At 42.8% G+C, this 19,348-nt stretch overlaps 2 long non-coding RNA genes across 4 annotated transcripts in view; one reads left to right on the top strand and one right to left on the bottom strand.

Moving 5' to 3' along the window:
• The window catches only part of LOC129057709 (uncharacterized), a 96,826-nt gene that overhangs the window by 56,150 nt on the left and 21,328 nt on the right, over window positions 1-19,348 (bottom strand). For all 3 annotated transcript variants that reach the window (XR_010136297.1, XR_010136298.1, XR_008522431.2), the window contains exon 2: window positions 1,005-1,051. This is a non-coding gene — a long non-coding RNA (uncharacterized LOC129057709). The remainder of the gene's footprint in view (window positions 1-1,004; window positions 1,052-19,348) is intronic.
• Window positions 85-11,132, top strand: LOC129057710 (uncharacterized). The gene is made up of 3 exons (XR_008522433.1): window positions 85-159; window positions 1,124-1,222; window positions 10,604-11,132. It is a non-coding gene; the product is annotated as an uncharacterized LOC129057710 (long non-coding RNA).

Raw genomic sequence — 19,348 nt, 5'->3', positions numbered from 1 at the left:
CATGACTGCTTTTCAAACAAGTTTTCCATATTCTTTCCTTCTTATAAATAGCCCTCTTCATTGATGAAGTCTGTTTCCTTCCAGAGACCAGAGAAAGAGGAGGAGCTTGATATGAATTGTGAAATCACCATATATGTGACTTCTTTGAGAGAATTTCAGGTATACAGAGTTGTATATGTATTGTGTGTGTGCGTGCGTGCATGCGTGTGTGTGTGTGTGTGTGTGTGTGTGTGTGTGTGTAGTAAATAGACTAGGTCATCCAGGTCTTTTGTTTTTCTTTGTATCTTCTTTGAGACAAATACTTCTGATTACTTCACTACTGGAAATGAGTCAAGGGAAAATAAACAGCAGAATTATTCTACTTTCTATTCATCAGGTTTGCTAAAAGGAAAAGGCCTTGCCCAATAGCATGAATTATAGATTCTAGGATATTACAGTGACTCTGGGATATCAGTGGAGATTCCTGTGTACAAAGGAAAATTCGGTTCCACCTTCAAAACTTGATCCTTGTGTTTTACCCTTCAAACAACACACAAATGAAAATTAATCATGATTCAACATTCCACAAACACCCACGAAATTTACCAAAGGTGCTTCTACTATTTCAAGAAAAACAGAGTCGCCTTTAAAAAAAAGTTACGGATTTTGTTTTTTAAAATACATGTTTTATGGTTATTCTAAGGATAATTTAAAGCCGTGGTATCATTATAAATGCTACATTCCTGAGAACAAAAGCAGTAATAACACTGTACTAATTTAGGCAATAGCAAATAACCCCCTAATCTTTAAAAAAAAAATTTTATTTTCTGCTTTTACTGCATGTCCACTCCAGGTAGGTGGTAAGGTGGGGGGTTGTGTTTCACATTTTTCTCACTCAGGAACCTAGTCTGATGGAGACCCCACCATCTGCATATTGTTAGTCACTGTGGTGGAGGAAAAGGAGATAATTATACACCAGCTCTTAAGTGCTTCTGTGCAGAAGAGACATATATAACTTTACTCACATTTTATTAACCAAAGTCACATGGACATTCTTCATGATGAGCTGAGCCTGAAAGTAGAAGAGAACTGGGTATTAGTGAACAGTAGTAATACCTACTAAAACTATTTGCATTTTTTGTAGGCTTTTCTACTTTTTGAAGCATTGACACATCCAAAGAAGAAAGCAATTGCCTATCAAAATGTTCATGCTCCATTCTCCACCCATAGGACCAGCTTCAGGGTGTGTGATCTTTGTTTAGAAGGGCCCCACAATTGGGGTTTAATGTTTGCTGTTGCTGTTTTAAAATTCTTAATCATCTTATCTTTGAACCCATGTTCTGTAAATGAAGTCCAATGGTGCATGTGCATGAACAGTGGAGATACACACAATATGCATCTCCTCTGCTGTTCCTTACCATGCCATTTTCATATAGCATTCACATCTCATGATCACAGAATTCTAGTGGACCCTTAATGTGTGGGAGCTCACAGCAAGTACAAGGTAAGTTTTGTCTACCACTGAGTCTACCACTGAGTAAGCAGTGGTGCTGACAGCTCCAAGGGGTTCCAGCAGTTGCATTAAACTTAGAAAGAAGGAAATGGTTGTCAAAGAAACACCAATGACCAAGGAACGTTATCATATCCCTTCTAACTCTTGTTGCTTTCCTGAATTAGCTAACTGCATATGCTGAAAATGATGACATAGAAAGAAAAGGAAAGATAAGGCAACCAATAGTTCCTTTCTCTTTCAGTCTTTTCTTAATTATCATCAGTAAGTCGAAGGAAGAGAGTGTTGGTGGAATGTGTTCATATCAATATATGAAGTAAAGACACTTGAAGTAGTTTTGTGCAGCCTCCACTGTTTTGGTTAAGAATAAAATATATATGCATGTACAAACTATAAAATACGAATTGTGTAACTTTAGTGATTCTGCATATAAGTTAAATGCTCTTATATTTATTTGCATTTGTAACTGTTATTGTACACTCTGAAGATGAATGGTAAATTTTATGTTCATAATTGAAAATTCTACTTTCCCTTTACTTAGATGACATTAAACAGCAAATAAAATACCATGACAAGTGGAAAGAAAGGCCACAGAAGAAAGGAAGAAGTTTTATATTTCAGTCTTTTTTTTTTGAGACAGTCTCACTCTGTCTCCCAGGGTGGAGTGCAGTGGCACGATCTCAGCTCACTACAACCTCCACCTCCCAGGTTCAAGCGATTCTCCTGCCTCAGCCTCCTGAGTAGCTGGGATTACAGGTGTGCACACCACATCTGGCTAATTTTTTTATTTTATTTTATTTTTTTAGTAGAGATACGGTTTCACCATGTTGGCCAGCCTGGTCTCAGACTCCTGACCTCAAGTAATCCGCCTGCCTCAGCCTCCCAAAGTGCTGGGATTACAGGCATGAGCCACTGCACTTGGCCTATTTTAGTTTTTTTAATGGTACTTTTTTACTGCTTTATGAATGAGGGGTGCTGCATTTTCATTTTGCACTGGGCCTTGCAAATTATGTAGCTGAATCTGCTCATCCACAAGTTCCAGAGATGCAATGTAAAAGAAGATTCATTTGAGGTAGAAAGTGTGAGCTCAGAGAAACCTTTGAGATCATCTAATCCAGTGCTTTTCAAAACCTTTTGTAGCAGCAGAATCTGTTCTCCAGGGTACAAGTCCAAAATGTAAAACAGATATATGTAAACTGCTTTGGTTTGGAGGGGAGGGATGGCAGGCTGTCCTCTGACCTCTCTACCCCACATCAAGGCAGCTTTTTGGGTGGGAATGGGAGAGTCTCTATTGAAACCCCTAAGATTCCTCAGAGCACAGAAGAATCTCTGATCCAGAGGGACTGGATCAGAGGGATTGAATTTAAGGGACATCCTCAAGGTCACAATCTCCTAATTACTAATCCAGCCCTCTTTCTTCTGCTCCCTATTGCCACCCAGAGCAGCAAGCCATCTGAAAGTATGAGGAGACCATTTGGTGGCCTGGCACATCTGTGATGATTTCATCTATAAAATGGGGTTGATAATACCTACCTCAGGGAGTTTTTAAGAATTGAATGAGATACTGTACTATTGGGGAACCTGCCCCGATATTCACGTAGGTTCTTTTATGTTTTCCCTAAGCATCGGCCAGCTTGAGAAATAAAGGGACAGAGTACAAAAGAGAGAAATTTTAAAGCCGGGCATCTGGGGGAGACATCACATGTTGGTAGGTTCCGTGATGCCCCACAAGCTGCAAAAACCAGCAAGTTTTTTATTAGGGAGTTTCAAAAGGGGAGGGAGTGTGCAAATAGGTGTGGGTCACAGACATCAAGTACTTTACAAGGTAATAGAATATCACAAGGCAAATGGAGGCAAGGCGAGATCACAGGACCACAGGACCTGGACGAAATTAAAATGGCTAATGAAGTTTCGGGCACCATTGTCATTGATAAAATCTTATCAGGAGACAGGGTTTTGAGAGCAACTATCTGACCAAAATTTATTAGGTGGGAATTTCCTCTTCCTAATAAGCCTGGGAGCGCTATGGGAGACTGGGGTCTATTTTACCCCTGCAGAACGCCCAAAGGGGCCAGTTCAGAGTCCCACCCCCAGGTGTGCATTCTCTTTCTCAGGGATGTTCCTTGCTGAGAAAAAGAATTCAGCGATATTTCTCTCATTTGCTTTTAAAAGAAGAGAAACATGGCTCTGCTCCGCCCGGCTCACCGGTGGTCAGAGTTTAAGGTTATCTCTCTTGTTTCCTAAACATTGCTGTTATCCTATTCTTTTTTTCAAGGTGCCCAGATTTCATATTGCTCAAACACACATGCTGTACAATTTGTGCAGTTAATGCAATTATTACAGGGTCCTGAGGCGATATACATCCTCCTCAGCTGACAGGATTAAGAGATTAAAGTAAAGACAGGCACAGGAAATTATAAAAGTATTAATTTTGGGAACTAATAAATGTCCATGAAATCTTCACAATCCACGTTCTTCTGCCATGGCTTCAGCTGGTCCTTCCATTTGGGGTCCCTGACATCCTGCAACACTGTACCTAAGTAAATGTGCAATAATAGCTAGCTGCAACTTTTTCATAATTATTATTCAAACCTAGAGTCCTAACTTGCATCAAAATTAGTGGGAGCTATAAAATTTTTGTTGTTTTGTTTCTTATTTGTTTTTAAATTTTTTATTTTTACTTGTGGTAAAATACACATAACACAACATTTACGATCTTGACAATTTTTAAGTGTACAATTCAGGAGTGTTAAGTACACCACCTCAAAATATGAAGAATTGTTGAGCTGAAGACAATCACGAAAAAGCGGGTGCAGGAAAGCTCTCTGCCCTCCCTCTATCTATCTGAAAGCAGGACTTAGATTTAGAAAAGACAAAGGGCATCCTGGCTCCTTCTCTACCAGGGAGAGCAAAGGTTAACACTGAAGACAACTTTATACCCTCATCAGCCTGGAGATGATACCAGAGGAATCAACATTAGCAAGCTTTCCTAACTTGCCTTTATCTGCTATTTATTTGCCTTCTTCCCATGTTGCTGCCTATAGAAACTCAAAGTTCTTTTCCTTTGTCTTGTCACTTATCTAAAAACCTGCTGTTCTTTGGCTGAGCATGGTGGCTTACGCCTGTAATCCCAGCACTTTGGGAGGCCAAAGCCGGTGGATCACTTGAGGTCAGGAGTTTGAGACCAGCCTGACTGACATGGTGAGACCCTGTCTCTTTCTAAAAATTCAAAATTAGCTGGGCGTGGTGGTGCACACCTGTAATCCAAGCTACTTGGGAGGCTGAGGCAGGAGAATCGCTTGAACCCCAGGAGGTGGAGGTTGTAGTAAGCCGGGATCACACCACTGCACTCCAGCCTGGGTGACAGAGCAAGATGCCATCTCAAAATAAATAAAGAAATAAATAAATAAATTAAATTAAATGTACTGTTCTTTGTTGTAGATGCTATAATATAAGCTGGAATTCAAAGCCACCTCTTTAAGAACTACTCATTCCCTTGGTGTGCCACATGTATATGTAAAATATACATGTTAATAAATATCTGTTTGTTTTTCTCTTCTTCATCTGTCTTTTTTAGCAGGGGTCCATTCCAACTAAGAACCAATGGGAGGTGTGGAAAAACTCCTACAATACGTTGGGCAACCAATCTTCACAACTTTTTTTATCTTGCAAAACTGGAACTCTATACCCATTAAGCAATTCCCCATTCCCCCTCCTCTCAGATCCAGGCAACCACTATTCTACTTTCTGTCTCTATGAATGTGACTACTCCAGAAACCTCATATAAATGGAATTATGCAGTATTTGTCCTTTTGTGACTGATTTATTTCATTTAGCGTAATGTCTTCAAGGTTCCTCCAAGTTGTAGCATGTGCCCAAATGTACTTCCTTTTTAAGGCTGAAGAATGTTCTGTTGTATAAAAAGTTTTTTTTTTTTGTTTTTTTTTTTTAAGCAAGAAAGTACTTATCATAAAAGTCAGGACTGTAGGAACCTCCATGTGGGGAGAAGGATGTGATTGAGAAATAACACACTGCGGGGCTAGCATTAGGGTAGTCACCCTGTGCCTGGCAGTGCCCTATTACTTAACTTGGGTTATATAAATATTTGCTGCTATGGACTGAATTGAATTCTCCTCTAAATCCACATGTTGAGACCCTAACTCCTCTAAATCCATATGTTGTGACTGTATTTGGAGACAGGGTCTTTAGAAGGTAATTAAAGTTAAATGAGGTCATAAGGACAGGGCCCTAATTTAACAGAACTGGCCTTATAAGAGGAAAAAGAGATCTCCCTCTATCTCTTTACCATATGGGGACACAGCAAGAGGGTGGCTGTCTGCAAGCCAAGAAGAGAACCCCCACCAGAAGCCAAGTTGGCCAGCACCTTGATCTTGGACTTCTCAGCCTCCAGAAATTCAAGAAATAAATATCTGTTATTTAAGCTACCTACTCTGTGGTATTTTATATGGCAGCCTGGGCAGACGAATACATTCACTTTATGATTATTCATCATTATATAATTTACATTTTTTGTACCTTTCTGGGTATGTGTAATATTTTACCAAAAACAACTTAAGAAATCACTAGAGTTTTTTGTTTGTTTTTTTGAGACAGAGTTTTGCTCTTGCTGCCCAGGCTAGAGTACAATGGCGCAATCTCGGCTCACTGCAACCTCTGCCTCCTGAGTTCAAGGGATTCTCCTACCTCAGCCTCCCGAGTAGCTCAGATTACAGGTGCCCACCACCAGGCCCAGCTAATTTTTTGTATTTTTAGTACAGATGGGGTTTCACTATGTTGGCCAGGCTGGTCTCCAACTCCCGACCTCAGATGATCCACCCACCTCAGCCTCCCAAAGTGCTGGGATTACAGGCTTGAGCCACTGTGCCCGGCCTACTAGAGATGTTTTTTATTGTTGTAAACTAATAATGCTTAAAGGACTCTTTCTCTGCCCACTTGTATAATGCAGTGGCTAAGAGTCAAAGCTTTGGAATCAGGCTGCCTGATGCAAGCCTGGTTCTTCCCTCCATTTAGTAGCTGGGTGCTTAGGCAAGTGACTGAAACTCTCTGCATTTCAATTGCCTCATTTAAAACAGTATCTGGATCATAGTGAGTGCTCAATAAACTTCAACTGCTACTAATATTATATTCAAATCATTTTAAATGCTGACATAAAACTTTATTAAATAGTGTTTCCCAGGCATCAGCCCTTAAATTCAGGCCAGCCTAATAAAATTTTCACCCATTGGAAACAAAAGGAGGGAACAGAATGAGTTTTTCTATACAGCTATTTCTTTTTCTTTTTTCTTTGCTTTTTTTTTTTTTTTTTTAGATGAAGTCTCACTCTATTGCCCAGGCTGGAGTGCAATGGTATGATCTTGGCTCGCTGCAACCTCTGCCTCCCAGGTTCAAGTGATTCTCCTGCCTCAGCCTCCTGAGTAGCTGGAATTACAGGTATGCACCACCACACCTGGCTCATTTTTGTATTTTTAGTAGAGACGGGTTTCACCATGTTGGCCAGGCTGGTCTCAAACTCCTGACCTTGGGATCTGCCCACCTCGGCCCCACAAAGTGCTGGGATTACAGGCGTGAGCCGCTGCGCCCGGCCTATACAGCTATTTCTATATCATTTTATTTGAGAATTATTTCCTATCTTTCAGAAAGTAAAATTTGTCCATTCTCTTAAGAAATGATGTTAATTATAGATGCTAATTGCTTTATTACTGTCTTTACTTAGCAAAACTAAAAATTGGCTATCATTTCTCCTCCCAATTTTAAATTTTTTTTGAAATGTTATTGCTCTGTAAAATTTTTTAAATCAGAGAATTACTGCCCTAAAACATTTATTTGAAGGACTTAAGCTACTCTTTCTTCCCTCACCAGCAGGCCCACACATTCCCCTGCTCCATCTCCCCTGCCTTTATAGTATAGCCCAAGATAGCTTGGATTAGAACTGTTGCTCTGCCAAGGATTTGTGTGCCTATCCGCAGCTGGGCAGAGAGGTTTCATTAGAAAATGGCATCTTCAGGCCTATACTGTTTCTCCATGTCATTAGGCATTTCTCTCTGTGCCCCTAGACTTGAGCTGGCTCAGCCCTCTCCAGCAGCCACATGGAGCCTTGTCATCCTGGGGTTCCTGCCCTGCCCCGTTGTTTCCATTGCCCTTTTTCATTCTTCTCCCTTTCAGAAGGGGGCTCTTCCCAGGCAGAATCTTCTCATTATCCTCTCCCTCCCTTTCTAGACTTGTGGTGTGTGTGTTGTGGCCCTTAACAGGGTAAGGCCAAGGCAAAGGCCAGACGCAGACATGGTGTATGACCAGGATCACACCCGGGGGCAGAAGCAGCACGAATTCTAAGTTGCCCCTCACAAACAGCCCAAAGAGCCTTCTTACGCTTGGGAATGCACAATAAGAAATGCAAATTAAAACTGCAATCTGATACCATATTTCATTATCAGACTGACAAAAAAGTTGGCAACACACTGTGCTGGCTAATGTGTGGAAAATAGACACTGTCATGCATTACTGCATTCTAGAAAAGTATTCCACTACCCGGCGCAGTGGCTCTTATCTGTAATCCCAGCACTTTGGGAGGCTAAGGTAGGCAGATCACCTGAGATCAGGAGTTTAAGACCAGCCTGGCCAACATGGCGAAACCCCATCTCTACTAAAAATACAAAAAATTAGGTAGGCGTGGTGGCAGTTGCCTATAATCCCAGCTACTTGGGAGGCTGAGGCAGGAGTATTGCTTGAAACTAGGAGACGGAGGTTGCAGTGAGCTGAGATTGTGCCACTGCACTCCAGCCTGGGCAACAAGAGTAAAACTCCATCTCAATTAAAAAAAAAAAGAAAAGTATTCCACAAATATATACTCACATGTGAAAAGACGCATGTACAAGGTCTTCTATTGTAGCATTGTTTATTATAGCAAGACTGTCATTAAATTATAATAAAATGTCATTATTATAGCAAAATGGTCTGTCGTTAAAAAGCTGACATTAATATGCCCATGAAAAAGAGTATTATGCCAATACTAAGTCCAAGATACACTATTAAATAAAAAAATCAGTGGGTGTGTTGTAGTTACTCTTCGAAGTTTTACAAATTATATATGCATTTATAAATTTGCGTATATAATTTATGTGTGCATTTATAAATGTATATATATGTATATGTGTGTATATAAACATAAATCATAAATGCATTCTTGCATATGTATAGCATGCCCTTGGAAAGTTCCATAAGGAAATAATACTGGTGGTTGCTATGGGCAGAGAAAATTTGTCTGGAAGATGAGGATGGACAGGAAACTTCCCACTGCATGTTTTTTGAGGTTATTGCACACTTGCCTACACAAAAATCCAAGCACAACAATTCAAAAGCAACTATTTTGTCAGCAGTTATAACTCCCTTTTCAGTGGAGGGCACCTTTTCTTCACAGTTGCCAGGAGAGAAGGGCCTCTCTGCCTGCCTGCTTTGATGACCTACTATTTTTCTCCTCAGTAGCACCAGGAGAAGAAAAGGGAAATAAAGAACAGTATTTCCAATCCTGGGGTGATGGGTCTTTTTATTGCCACTGTTGTTTGTTTGCCTGTTTGTTTGTGTCTTGGGTAAGTATTAGAACTGAAGCCTTGCGTGTCAGAGCTGGAAACTTGGTTCTTGTGATGAGTTATTGGGGTTTGCTATGTAAACACAGAGGTGGGAATATAAAATGGTGCCGCTGCCATGGAGAACAGTATAGTGGTTTCTCAAAAAATTAAACATGGAATTACCATATGATCTAGCAACTCCACTTCTGGGTATATGCCCCCCAAAAGAAAAACAAGTACTCAAGCAGATATGCATATACCCATGTCTACGGCATTATTAGTCACAATAGCCAGAAGGCAGAAACAACCCAAATGTTCATTAATGCATGAATGACTAAATGAATGAATAAAATGTGGTATATACTTACAATGGAATGTTATTCAGCCTTAAGATGGGATGAAATTCTTCTACATGCTACAACATGGATGAACCTTGAGGACATTATGCTAAGTGAAATAAGTCAGACACAAAAGGACAAATACTGTATAATTCCACTTATATGAGGTACGTAGAGTAGTCAAATTCATGGAGACAGAAAGTAGAATGGTGATTTTCAGGGGTTTAGGGCTGAGAGCAATGGGGAGTTATTATTTAATGGGTACAGAACTTCATTTTGGAAAGATGAAAAATTTCTGTAGATGGATAGTAGTGATGGTTGCACAACAATGTCAATGTGCTTAATGCTACTGAACTGCACACTTAAACATGGTTAAAATGAGGCCAGGCATGATATCTGATAACTGTAATCCCAGCACTTTGGGAGGCTGAGGGGGGAGGATTGCTTGAGCCTAGGAGTTCGAGACCAGCCTGGGCAACATAGGGAGACCCCATCTCTACAAATAATCAAAAACTTAGCCAAGTGTGGTAGCATGTGCCTGTAGTCCCAGGTACTCAGGAAGCTGAGGTGGGAGGACTGCTTGTGTTCAGGAGTTTGAACCTGCAGTGAGCTGTGATTGTGCCACTGCACTCCAGCTGGGGTGACAGAGAGAGATTCTATCTCAAAAAAAAAAAAAAAAGGTTAAAATGATAAATTTTGTTACGTATATTTTACTACAGTGAAAATGAGTATTAATATTAAACAATTATAAATGAGTAGAGCAGAATGGTCAGAAGTCTTGATTCTGGATTAGATCTTTGTTCTAACTGAAGTTTGGGCCATTACTAGTTATATGACCTTGAGCAAGTAACAATCTCCCTGAGCTACAGTTTCAATACTGGTAAAATTTAGAAAATAGTAACAACATAGTAGAGTTAGTAGAAATTTTTGTGATAATTAAGATAATGTAAATTCAATGTTTAGCTCAAGACTGGTGCATAGTAAATGCTCATTAAATGCAAACAAACATTGGAAGGAAGGAAGGAGGGAGGGAGGGAGGGAAAGATTTAGACTGCTAACCTAGAGTTACTCAACATATTTCTGATTTGATATGAATGCTCTAATGGTTCAATACAAAATTCATTCAGAAATCTTCCACTGACTTCTGCTTCAAAATGGAGCTCTGAGCACAGACTTCTTTCTCCTTACAACAGGACAACCCATTAAAATGAGTTTATCAAAGAAGAAGGAAAACGAAAAGCCGAAAGAGAGGAGGGAAAGGAGGAGGAGGAGGAGGAGGAGGAGGAGAAGGAGGAGAAGGAGGAGGAAGAGGAGGAGGAGGAGACAATTTCACAACAGCAAACAAGGACCAAGAGAAGGGGAAGCAGGTCAACAGCAGATGACATTGCTCAGCAAGTTACTGGCGCATGGGAAGTGGGTACAAGGATACTGCCTATTGAAGCCAAGCAGAGGCTACTGCAGTCCTGATGTGGATGGAGATTGCTGCTACAAAGGGTGCTGCTCTGCCTTGTGGAATTTCTGAGATGTTCTGGGATTGGCAGGTAGACTATACAGTGAAAAGTAGAGATTAATTGAAAGTCAGTTTGCCAAGTAGTAGGTTTCCTCTACTCCCTTCCTTATTCACTGCAAGTTCAATAATTTATGGCAGGGATCTATATTCCAGGCAAAAATTATCAGACAGCTTTTCTTTAAAGAAAGTGAATAAAGTATCAAGGAAACTTGAGTGTGTGTTGGTTGTTCAGAGCAAACTCTTCCTCCTTCTGGCATTCAATGTTCTCCGGGTAATGCCTAGATCTCAACCATACCCCAAAGCAAAAGCTACCCCCTTGATAAGCCTTCCCCACTCATAGTTTTGTTATTGCCTTTTCCTTAAATATGAGTGAAAAGAGAATCACAATATAATTGAGGCAAATCTGCAACATGAAAGACATACCCAAACAGGAAAACAGAATCTGGAGAACAACAGACCTTAAAAACATCAACAGCAACAAATACAAAACAAATACAAAATACAAACAAACAAAAACCATGTGGTCTTTGTGACTGTTTTAAAACATGTCTACAAATTTTTCACATTCTTCCCATTGAAAAGCAGAATCTATGTCTCTTCTTAAATCTGGGCCAACATTAATGACTCATCTGTAACCAACACAGTGAAGTTGACATTGCATGCCTTCTGAAGCTAGGTCAGAAAAAGGCATACAGCATCTATTTGGTTCTTGTGGGACACTTGCTGTCTTAGTCAGTTTGTGTTGCTATAAAGGAATATCTGAGGCTAGGTAATATTTTTTAAGAAAAAGGTTTATTTGGCTCAGAGTTCCACAGGCTGTACAAGAAGCATGGCATCAGCATCTGCTTCTGGTGAGGGTTTCAGACTGCTTCTACTCATGGTGGATGGGAAAGGGGAGCTGGCATGTGCAAAGATCACATAGTGAGAGAGGAAGCAGGGACCAGGCTTATTTATTTATTTTTAAGAGATGGGGTCTTGCTCTGTTGCCCAGGCTGTAGTGATCATATCTCTTTGCATCCTCCGACTCCTGGGCTCAAGTGATCCTCCTGCCTCAGCCTCCCAAGTAGCTAGGACTACAGGTGTAAGCCACCATTCCTGGCCAAGCTCTTTTAAACAACCAGCTATTGTTGGAAATAACAGAGTGAGAACTCACTCATTTCTCCTCCAGAGAGGGCATTAATCTATTTATGAGGACCTGCCCCCATGACCCAAACATCTCCCACTAGGTCACACTTCCAACACTGATGATCAAATTTCAACATGATGTTTGAAGTGTATCCAAACCATAGCATTCCACTCCTGATCCCCCCAAATTTCATGTCCTTATCACATACAAAATACAATAATTTCATCCCAATAGTTCCCCAAAGTCTCAACCTGTTCCAGCGTTAACTCAAAAGTCCAAAGTCTTATCTGAGACTCAAGGCAAGTTCCTTCCAGCTATAAGTGTGTGAAGTTGAACAAGTTATTTGCAGCCAAGATACAATGGAGGTACAGGCATTGAGTAAACATTTCCATTCCAAAAGGGAGATATCAGCCAAAAGAAAGGGCTAATAAGCCCCCACACAAATCTGCAATGCAGCAGGGCAGATATTAAACCTTAAAGTTCCAGAATAATCTTTGACTCCATATCCTGCATCCTGAGTACACCTGAGAGGTGACAGCCTGCTGGCAGTCCTCACAGCCCTCGCTCGCTCTCTGCGCCTCCTCTGCCTGGGCTCCCACTTTGGCGGCACTTGAGGAGCCCTTCAGCCCCCCGCTGCACTGTGGGAGCCCCTTTCTGGGCTGGCCAAGGCCAAAGCCGGCTCCCTCAGCTTGCAGGGAGGTGTGGAGGGAGAGGCGCGAGTGGGAACGGGGGCTGCGTGCGGTGCTTGCGGGGCAGCTGGAGTTGCGGTGGGCATGGGCTTGGCGGGCTCCACACTTGGAGCAGCCGGCCGGCCCTGCTGGCCCCGGGCAATGAGGGGCTTAGCACCCAGGCCAGCGGCTGCGGAGGGTGTACTGGGTCCCCCAGCAGTGCCAGCCCACCGGTGCTGCGCTCGATTTCTCACCGGGCCTTAGCTGCCTTCCCGCGGGGCAGGGCTTGGGACCTGCAGCCCGCCATGCCTGAGCCTCCCACCCCCTCCATGGGCTCCTGTGCGGCCGGAGCCTCCCCGATGAGCGCCGCCCCCTGCTCCACGGCACCCAGTCCCATCGACCACCCAAGGGCTGAGGAGTGCGGGCGCATGGCGCGGGACTGGCAGGCAGCTCCACCTGCAGCCCCCGTGCAGGATCCACTGGGTGAAGCCAGCTGGGCTCCTGAGTCTGGTGGGGAAGTGGAGAACCTTTATGTCTAGCTCAGGGATTGTAAATACACCAATCGGCACTCTGTATCTACCTCAAGGTTTGTAAACACACCAGTCAGCACCCTGTGTCTAGCTCAGGGTTTGTGAATGCACCAGTTGACACTCTGTATCTAGCTACTCTGGTGGGGCCTTGGGGAACCTTTATGTCTAGCTCAGGGATTGTAAATACACCAATGGGCACTCTGTATCTACCTCAAGGTTTGTAAACACACCAATCAGCACCCTGTGTCTAGCTCAGGGTTTGTGAATGCACCAGTCGACACTCTGTATCTAGCTATTCTGGTGGGGCCTTGGATAACCTTTGTGTCCACACTCTGTATCTAGCTAATCTGGTGGGGACGGTGGAGAACCTTTGTGTCTAGCTTAGGGATTATAAACGCACCAATCAGCGCCCTGTCAAAACAGACCACTGGGCTCTACCAATCAGCAGGATGTGGGTGGGGCCAGATAAGAGAATAAAAGAGGCTGCGGGAGCCAGCAGTGGCAACCTGCTCCGGTCCCCTTCCACACCGTGGAGGCTTTGTTCTTTCGCTCTTTGCAATAAATCTTGCTACTGCTCACTCTTTGGGTCCACACTGCTTTTATGAGTGTAACACTCACTGCCAAGGTCTGTAGCTTCACTCCTGAAGCCAGCGAGACCACGAGCCCACCAGGAGGGGGGAACAACTCCAGACGCGCTGCCTTAAGAGGTGTAACACTCACCGCGAAGGTCTGCAGTTTCACTCCTGAGCCAGCGAGACCACGAACCCCCCAGAAGGAAGAAACTCCGAACACATCCGAACATCAGAAGGAACAAACTCCAGACATGCCACCTTAAGAGCTGTAACACTCACCGCGAGGGCCTGCGGCTTCATTCCTGAAGTCAGTGAGACCAAGAACCCACCAATTCCGGACACACACTGGTGTGAGGGATGGGTTCCCGAAGCCTTATGCAGCCACATCCCATGGCCTTGCTGGGCATAGCCCACATGGTTGCTCTCACAGGTTGGAGTTGAATGCCTGTGGCTTTTTCCAGGATGAAGTGGCATGCTGCCAGTGGCTCTATAATTCTGGGGTCTCCAGGGCAGTGGCCCTGCTACCACAGCTCCACCAGACAATGCACTAGTAGAGGCTCTCTCCAGTGGCTCCACCCCTGTGGCAGTCTTCTGCCTTGGCACTCAGGCTTTCCAACACATCTCTAAAATCTAGGTCGCAGCCGCTACACCTTCATTAGTTTTGCATTCTGCATATTTGCAGACTTAACACCACATAGAAGATGTCAAGCCTTAAGGTTTGTGCTCTCCAGGGCGGTGGCCGGAGCAGTATCTGGGGCCATTTCAGCCTGTGCTGCTACAGTCAGAGCAGCTGGATGTGAGGAGCAGCATCTTGAGGTGGCACCACAGGACAATGGTGTCCCAGGCCTGGCTCCCAAAACCAGTCTGTCCTCTGAGGCCTCTGGGATATGATGGGAGGGGCAGCACTGAAGATTTCTGAAATGCCTTAGGAGCCTTTTCCCCATTGTCTAGATTATTAGCACCTGGTTGCTGGGTGCAGTGGCTCATGCCTGTAATCCCAGTTCTTAGGGAGGTAGCGGTGGGAGGACAGTTTGAGCCCAGGTGTTTGAGACCTGCCCTGGCACTGTAGCGAGACCTTATTCTCCACAGAAAGGAAAAAAAAAAAAAAAAAGGACATACACACACAAAACACAAAACCAAGTGTATTAGCACATGGCTCCTTTTTAGTCACGCTAATCTCTTTATCAAGTTGTTGTTCCACAGCACCCTAAGATTCCTCACCTGAAAACACTATTTTCTTCTCTAACACATGGCTAGGCTGTGAACTTTCCAGATTTTTATATTCTGATTCCTTTTTAATTATAAATTCCACGTTTAGGTCATTCTTTTGCTATTGTATCTGATCACAAGCTGTTAAAAGCCGTCATGCCACTTGAATGCTTTGCAGCTTAGAAATTTTTTCCACCAGAGGCCGGGTGTGGTGGCTCACGCCTGTAATCCCAGCACTTTGGGAGGCCGAGGTGGGCGGATCACCTGAGGTCAGGAGTTCGAGACCAGCCTCAACATAGAGAAACCCCATCTCTACTAAAAATACAAAATTAGCCGGGCGTGGTGGTGCATGCCTGTAATCCCAGCTACTTGGGAGGCTGAGACAGGAGAATTGCTTGAACCTGGGAGACAGAGGTTGCGGTGAGCCGAGATTGTGCCATTGCATTCCAGCCTGGGCAACAAGAGCAAAACTTCGTCTCAAAAAAAAAAAAAAGACATTTTTTCCACCAGATACCCTAGATCATGACTCTTAAGTCTGGCCTTCCACGAAGCCCTAGGACCTGGACACACAATCAAGTTCTTTGCTACAGTGTAACAAGGGTGACAATTGCTCCAGTTTCTAATAAGTTCTTCATTTCCATCTGTGACCTCATCAGCATGGCCTTTACTGTCTGTATTTCTATCAGCATTTTGGTCACAGCCTCTTCATCAATCTTTAAGAAGTTTCCGATTTTGCTTTGTCTTTTTGCCTTCTTGCCCTCCAAACTCTTCCAACCTCTGCCCATTACCCAGTTCCAAAACTCCTTCCATGTTTTTGGGTATCTTTATAGCAACACCCCACTCCCCAGTACCAAGTTGCTTCGTTCATTTGTGGTGCTATAAAGAAATACCTTAGGCTTGTAATTTATTTAATAAAAAGAGTTTTTTTGGCTCATGGTTCTGCAAGCTTTACAAGAAGCATAGCACCAGTACCTGCATTTGGTGAGGGCCTCAAGTTGCTTTCGTTCATTAAGAAAGGGAAAGGGGGGCTGCCATGTGCAGAGATCAGGAAGGAAAGAGAGGCTCTTTTAAACAACCAACTCTTATGCAAACTAACAGAATGAGAACTCACACCCTCAGCTCAGGGAGGGTATTAATATATTCCATGAGGGATCTGCCCCATGGCCCAAACACCTCCCACTAGACCCCACCACCAACACTGGGGACCAAATTCTAACATGAGGTTTGAAGGGTCAAATATTCAAACTATAGAACTTGCTTGTGGAACCCTGCACCACCATGTATAAGATTTGCTACTCTGGGGCCACAATGTGTTGAGGGAAGCCCAGACCACGTGGAGAGGCCATGTGCTGGTGCTCCTGTTAACAACTGTGTTAGTTGGTTCAATTGCTATAGCAAAATACCTTAGGCCAGGTAATTTATAAACAACAGAAATTTATTGTTCATGGTTCTAGGGGAAGGAAAGTTAAAAATCAAGGTACCAGCAGATTGGTGTATGGTGAGGCATCGTTCCATATAAACGGTGCATTCTAAGTGTCCTCACATGGTAGAAGGGGCAAACAAGCTCCCTCAGGCCCCTTTTATAAGGGCACTAATCTGATCTTATTCATGAGGGGGGCATTCTTGTGACCTAATTACCTCCCAAAGGCCCCACCTCTTAATACCAACACAATAGGGATTATGTTTCAGTATATGAATTTTGGGGGGACACTAACATTTGGACGATAGCAGTGCTCCAGCTCAGACACCAGATATGTGAGTGAAGAAGCCTCTAGATGATTCTAGGCCCCTGCCATGGAATCACATTGGGTCTTTGAGTCTTCCCAGCAGACGCCTCACATGTGCCAGAGCAGAAGCAGTCCACCCTCCTCCAAATCCTTGACTCACAGAATCTGTGAGTTGTATAATATGGTTGCTTGGGGATAGCTCGTTATGCAGCAATAGTAACTAGAGCAGTTCCCCCAGAGGGTTTTGAGAAGGTGGAATATATAGAAATCAAGAATGCTATTAAAAATAAACAAAGAACAAGAAGTGTCTTAAAAAATAGAATTAACATTGTTAAAATGAATAATTCAGTAGAAAGTTTGGAAGATAAAGATATGGAATTCTCACAGATGATAGAATTAAAAGGAACAAAAAGAAATATATAAAATATTTAAAATAAGATGTATGTGTAGAGGATCAATCTAGGAGTTTCAACATCTAACAGGAGTTCCAGAAAGAGACAATATTTTTAAAAACGAGGAGTAGAAATCAAAAAAGGAAAAATAAAAGAAAATTTATATAATAAGTGAAAAAACTATAAAAATTTAGACTTAGTTATGAAATTTCATAACACCAAAGATAAAGAGAAAATTCTAAAAGTGTCTAGGGTTGGGGAGAATAGGCTACCTACAAAATGAACAAGACTCACACTGGCATCTAACTTCTCATCAGCAACAATGAAAGACTAGAAGTTTTTAGGCAAAATACTCTGACCCTTGAATTCGAGATGTAGCCAAACTGATAATAAAGTATGAGGGGACAGGGCGCAGTGGCTTATGCCTGTAATCCCAACACTGCAGGAGGCCAAGGTAGATGGATCACCTGAGGTCAGGAGTTCAAAACTAGCGTAACCAACATAGTGAAACCCCTTCTCTACTAAAAATACAAAATTAGCTGGGCATGGTAGAGGATGCCTGTAATCCCAACTACTTTGGAAGCTGAGGCAGGAGAATCCCTTGAACCCAGGAGGCAGAGGTTGCAGTGAACCGAGATCGTGCCATTGCACTCTAGCCTGAGGGACAAGAGTGAAACTCCATTTCAAAAAAAAATTTAAAAAGGCCGGGCGCGGTGCCTCATGCCTGTAATCTTAGCACTTTGGGAGGCCGAGGTGGGCAGATCACCTGAGGTCAGGAGTTCAAAACCAGCCTGGCCAGCATGGCAAAACCCTGTCTCTACTAAAAATACAAAAAAATTACCCGGTGTGTTGGTGGGCACCTGCAATCCCAGCTACTCGGGATGCTGAGGCAGGAGAATCACTTGAACCTGGGAGGTGGAGGTTGCAGTGAGCCAAGATTGCACCACTGTACTCCAGCCTGGGTGACAAAGCAAGACTCTGTCTCAAAAAAAAAAAAAAAAAAAAAAAAAAAATTTAAATTTTTTTAAAAAGTATGATGGTAGAATGAAGATATTTTCCAGAATATTAAGAATAAAGAAATGTGGCTTTTCTTCATAAATTCCTTGAGAATATTTTCCAACAAAATGAGGGATTAATGCAAAAATGAGGAAGACATGGGCTCCAGGAAGCAGTGGATCCAGCCCCAGAGAGACTACAGGGAACTCTCAGAATGATGGCTATGAAGCAAACCCAGACAGCAAGCAAACTCAATTGAAGCATTAGGAAGGAGAACACTAGGACAGGGGTCAGCTGGTGTCAGCCTGTGAGCCAAATTCAGCCTGCTGCCTGCTTCTGTATGACCTACCAGCAAAGAACGGTTTTTTGTTTGTTTTTTTGAGACAGGGTCTGCCTGTTACATCTTGGCTCATTGCAGCCTCAACCTCCCTGGCTCTAGCGATCCTCCTGCCTCAGCCCCCTCGGTAGCTGGGACTACAGGCACACACCACCACACCTGACTAAGTTTTGCATTTTTTGTATAGACAGGGTTTCACCATGTTGGCCAGGCTGGTCTCAAACTCCTGGCCTCAAGTGATACACCTGCCTCAGCCTCCCAAAGTGCTGGAATTACAGGCATGAGCCACTATGGCTGGCCCTGAAGTTTTTAATGGTTGAAAAAAAATTTCAAGAAAAATAAGAGTATTTCATGATACACAAAAATTACATGAAATTCATATTTCAGCATCTATAAAGTCTTATTGGAACACAGCCATGCTCACTTGTTTACTGATTGTCTATGGCTAATTTCATGCTCCAGCAGCCGAGTAGCTGCTCAACCCTGTATGGTAAACTAAGCCTAACATATTTACTATCTGGTTCTTTACAGGAAAAGTTTTTCGACCACTGCTCTAGGATAAAAGGGAACTCCATGTAATAGGTTGCATGATTAAAAACTTGGAAAAACTTGAGGATGTGATAAAAGCAAATAATGCATGAGTGGGAGGGGGAAAGGTAATTTAAAATGCCAAATACACACATATGTACAAATACAACCGCTGTAAGGGAAAGTCATAGATAAAATATAAATCAATTGATCCAAATCATGAAGGGAAGGCAGCAAGCTTCGAGAAGAATGAAATACATTCTAATGTATAGATAAAAGGAGGAAGAAGCTAGGAAATGTTTCAAATATGGTGAAGTAGGCATGTGTTTCTTCTTTACGTAAA

The sequence above is a fragment of the Pongo abelii genome, chromosome 12 (genome assembly GCF_028885655.2).
Source record: "Pongo abelii isolate AG06213 chromosome 12, NHGRI_mPonAbe1-v2.0_pri, whole genome shotgun sequence".
Classification (NCBI taxonomy): Eukaryota; Metazoa; Chordata; class Mammalia; order Primates; family Hominidae; genus Pongo; species Pongo abelii.
The sequence above is the reverse complement of the archived record's forward strand: the minus strand, read 5'-3'. Positions and strand labels throughout refer to the sequence as shown.